This window comes from Eumetopias jubatus, unplaced genomic scaffold, assembly GCF_037043125.1.
Source record: "Eumetopias jubatus isolate StellerSeaLion01/CBP00866 unplaced genomic scaffold, mEumJub1_p1.0 scaffold_6, whole genome shotgun sequence".
NCBI lineage: Eukaryota > Metazoa > Chordata > Mammalia > Carnivora > Otariidae > Eumetopias > Eumetopias jubatus.
The window spans coordinates 146,628,914-146,633,825 of record NW_028274812.1 but is presented as its reverse complement, the minus strand read 5'-3'; positions in this window follow the sequence as shown (position 1 = coordinate 146,633,825).

The following is a 4,912-nucleotide window of genomic DNA, read 5'->3' as shown; positions in this document are numbered from 1 at the left end:
TTCTTAAATTAATAATTCATTAGTATATACTGGCTTACCTCAGGGCAAGGATTAAACCTTCCTGTTCCTATTTCTTTTAGTATGTTTTAGCATCCTAGGAGTTTATCACAACTACAGAGATCCTCCTCTGCAGCGAAACCAGTGTTATTTAACCCTCATTGAAGAGTGCAGTCACTTCAGGAACTTTATAAAATTTGCTGCTAAGGCCCCACCCTCGGGAGACTAATTTAACTGGCCTAGTGGGTGGGGACCAGGCTTCAGTATTTATTTTTAAACTCCTAATGTGCAGCCCAGAAAGAACAACTGGATTAGATGACCCACTCCTTTAGTCAGTAGCTTCCAGTGGCTCCTCCTAGAAGCCTCACATAACTCGTACACGTAATTTCGACTGTCATCTTGTTTCATAAGTTGGGTTCTCATGCTCTGGGAGCTAGGGTTAATTTATTTCCTCACCAAAGTGCAGAAATTAAACCGCTGTGTAAAGGTCATCTTACCTGCTTTTCCTTGGCCCCAGATACCAAAGGCAGGTGACAGTGTTAACGACCTCCCTGGCCGTGTGTGGCTCCGGCCTGCACGGCCATTTGAGGCAGACCCGGTCAGGGTAACGTGCGAGCCAGGAATCCATATGGGCTGAGCCCAGAAGAGACAGGCCCCTTTGATTTCTTCCAGATCTAGTCAAATTACCAGGTAGCTCTTTTCTGGGCAACTAACGACTTCCCAGCTGGGCCTTGAGAATGGAGAGCTCTGAGAACAGAGGGTAGCAGAGCAAAGTTCCAGACTCTCCTACAGCAGGGTTTGTGGGGAGTGGGTGCTGCAGATTCTCACAAGTGAAAAAAAAACCAATGTAGTCTTCTTGGCTTTTATAAATGCCAGGGACCTACACTGGAGTCTTGTCCCCTCAAGTGGAGGTGCCAGACAGTGAAAAACAGATTGAATTCAGGAAAAATGTAGCCATTTTAAATCTTACGACCTTATCCTGTTATAATTTGGAACATCTGTAAAGGAATGCCACCTTGGTATTTCATAACCTCTCAAGGCTTCCATCGTGGGGGTTAGAGTCCCCCCACCTCGGAGGTGGGGACGGGCAGGGCACGGAGTAAGCTTGGGGTGGGGTCGGAGCCCCCCCCACAGGGCAAGGAAATGAAGTGTCTGTGCCTGCGTGAAGGGTCCTCTCGTGTCAGAGGAGACCCCCAGATGGAAAACACCACAGTCTGGGATGCGAGGACGCCTGTCCTTGTGCCACCAGTTCCTAAATGAAGGAGTAGAATTTATGTGGAAATGTGTCACCAACCTTGAAAGATCCCACTTTGTTCCACTCATCACAGATGCCGTCAGGTCCAGAGCACCCGGAGCATATGGTCACTGCCCAGCTCACTTCCTCTGCTTGCCTGTCCCCCATCTGCCCAGATCTCTCCCCGATCATACAGGCCTGCAGGACGCAGAAGCAGAGGCCCTCCGGAGGTTGGCATGACCTTCGTTTCTTTATCTTCTTTTTGAGTAGCTCCAGAAACCCTCTTTATTATTTGTCCCAGAACACATTCCACGTCCCCAGGGGGGCAGATTTGCAACTGCCGCTTCTGCTCAGACACCCTAATCCTACACGGTGGTGGTGAGTGAAGGTGACCTGAGCTGCCCCCTCGCCATGTACATTCCTCCCTCCCCCCCCATCTTAAGAGCCGAGAGAGGAAGTTCCTTCGAGTGGTTTCTTAGTCCTTTTTTCTTAATTGTGTCACTTATATGCCACAAACATCTATAAAGTAACTGTATGGATAATAACATGCTCTATCCCACTATGTCTTACTAGACGGCAAAGTAAAATTAAAATCTAAAGAGGAAAACTGGAAGTTAGAAGTTCTAGCCTTTTCCTTGAACTTATAACCAGCCCAGAAAGCTAGGAGTTCAGTTTACCTTAGAGGTGTACCATCCACTGACAAGCTGCCCCAAAATAAAAGGGTCTCAGAAATAACCAATAAAACCAGACAATATGAGACGAGAAATTCTCTACTATTTACAAAAAATTCTATGACCTTCATAATGTAGTTTCTTCGGGTGTTTCAGCGTCCAAGACTGAGCATGTAAAGACCACACATTTTTCCCTCAGTCCTAGACTGGCAATTTCCTTATCTGCCACCAGATTATAGATAAAGGGCCACCTGACCAGGTTTTTGTCAAATACGTTGTTGGGGGGAAAGGGGAAATATCAATAACCTCATCATTCTTACACATTTGGGTCTTCAGGGCCGCCTGGGTGGCTCAGTTGGTCAAGCGGCTGCCTTGGGCTCAGGTCACGATCCCGGGGGCAGCAGGGAATCTGCTTCTCCGTCTCCCTCTGCCCCCACCCTTGCTTGTGCTCTCTCAAAGTAAAATCTTTAAAGCAAAAAAAAATTGGGGTTTTCCATTAAAAATAATCCAACCACAGCCAGTGCTTATGAGCTACCTAACCTTAGAGTGCTTGGGGGTCAGATGTGGACAAGACCAAATCTCTGCTTCCACAGAATTCACATTATAAATGGATGTGTAGAATGCCAAGCGATGGGGTAAGTGGTTGAACCAACACTGGAGCAGCATGGACGGCTGGTGAGAAATCCCACCAGGGCTGTGGAAGTAGGCTGGCTGGGAAATGCCTTTCTGAGGAGACCGCCGAGCACAGGCTGGAGGAAGTGAAGGAATGACGGTATCTGGAGAGCCTCCTGGGCACCGGGCTGTGGCCACAAAGGGCCTGACACAGAGCGTCTTTGGCAGCTGGAGGACACTGGCCGGAGCCCGGTGCGTGGTGGATGAGGTCAGGCAGCTGCAGAACCGTGCACACGGGGCCTTCCTGGCCTTGGGAAGGACTGGGCGTTTTATTCTGAGCGGGACGGGAGGTCACCGGGGGCTGTTCAGCAGGGCAGTGACAGGATTTTTCTTAGGTTTTAGGAGGGTCGCTGGCTGTGGTGGAGGGAAGAGAGTGCGGGGCCTGGGTGGCATGCTACCCCGGCTGGTCCAGGTGACCCGGACAGAAGGGTTAGTGAATGTAGGAAGTAGCTGGGTTGAGGCGCTACTCTGAAAAAACAGACCAGGTTTGCTGATGGTTTGGACATGAAAGTGCGAGAGAAAGAAACCAGAATGGCTCTGGCGTGGGAAGCAAAGGCAAAAGAAAAATTTCCTTACTACCTACAGCCCACTGACAAGTCCTTGAAACGGGCAGAGAGACTTCCTCTGGGAGCTCAGCTGCCCGAGCCGAGCGCAATGTATACTACTACTCTGCTGAGGGCAAAAGGCAATGCTAGCCCGGCCCCCAGGACCCTGTGAGTCTACTTTAAAACATAAGAATTCCTTTGGAAACTTCCTCGATCTCTACCATCCTCCCCCAAGATACGTGTTGGCAATCGTCCCCCAAGCATACGGTCCACTGACGGACGTCTGCAGGGTCTCATGACTCAGGTTCTATTAGACGGTAATAAATGACCTTTCCCCAGTAGCAGCCAGCCCCCGCGAGGTCCTAGAAACCTTGCTTCCAAATTCCCTGTTGACTCACGCTCTCCCTAACCGCCTCCCAACTTGAAGGTATACAATGGGCCGCTTTTCACGACACCAGCGCGGCTCTTTCTGCCCACGGGTCCTGTCCCGTGCTTTACGAAAACCACCTTTTTGCACCAAAGATGTCTCAAGCATTCCTTCCTGGCCATCTGCCTCGAACCCTAATGTCTTTCCTACATCCGCTCTAAGGGCTCCGGCCTGAGTAACATGAAGAAAGCAGCTGCCGAGTCCTGGAGAAAAGATGACCAAAGAGGGAGCAGGTTCACAGAAGGGGTGAGGAATCTGAATTCAGTTTGGGAACCTGTTAAAACATGGGAAACCCCACAGGATACAAGTGTACAAAACACATCGGTACAATATCACTCAGGTCCCGAAAGAAGAGCATTACCAGCGTCCCAGTAAACCCCTGCTCTACCCCTTCCAGTCACAACCTGTCTCCGTCCCCCAGGGAACCCCTGTCCTGCGTTCCAACACCGGAGATCAGTTTCACCTGTTTTTGACCTGTGCTCATACAATAGGCTTGTGTGACTAGCTTTTTAAACTCAGATTGTGTTTGCGGGACTCATCCATGTTGTTGGAAGGAGCTGTGAGCGTCGCACTCCATTCTACCACAGGTGTATCACGTGGATTGTTTCCACTTCGAGGCAGTTGGGAATAACGCCACCTGATAACATCCCTGCACGTCTTTTGGGCACATATGTGCCCATCTCTGTTCCGAGTACACCTGGGGGTGAAATGATCGTGTCAGGGTATACGTAGGTCCAACTTCAGTAGACACTGCCAAACCGCCACCACCCATATTCGAGAGCTTCCACTGCTCTGCATCTTTGCCGACGTTTTCATGGTGTTTTTAGTTTAGCTACCTGGGCCAAGTGTTGCTCCGGATACTTTAGACACCCAAGTGCACACATCAAGTCGGCTGTAGGATGCGCAAGTCTGCAGTATGGAGGAGAGGTCCACTGCTGGGAGTCTACAGTGTGTATTTAAAATCATGGGAGCGGATGGTGTGGCTTTGGAGGAGAGTATAGAGAAACAAGAGTTTCAAGGACTGAGCCCTTAGAAACCCAGCTTTTAGAAATCAGGTGGGGATCCATGCAGAAGGCAGGCAGCCTGTGAGGCAGTGAGATAATCAAGGAGTGTACTGGAAGTCCAATGAAAAGAGTGTTTAAGGATGAGAAGGTGATCGACGCGTCTCCTGAGAGGTTGCAAACGATGAAAACTGAGAACTGACCTTTAGATTTGGCAGGGAAAGGATCGATGTTGACCTGAAGAGCAGCTTTGGTGGACGGCAGGAACCAAACCCTGACTGGTGGGGTGAACATGAGAGTAGGAAGGAAGCAACCGGAGAAAGCAAGTTTGGGCACTTGAGTTTTGCCAGAATGAGAAAAGAAAA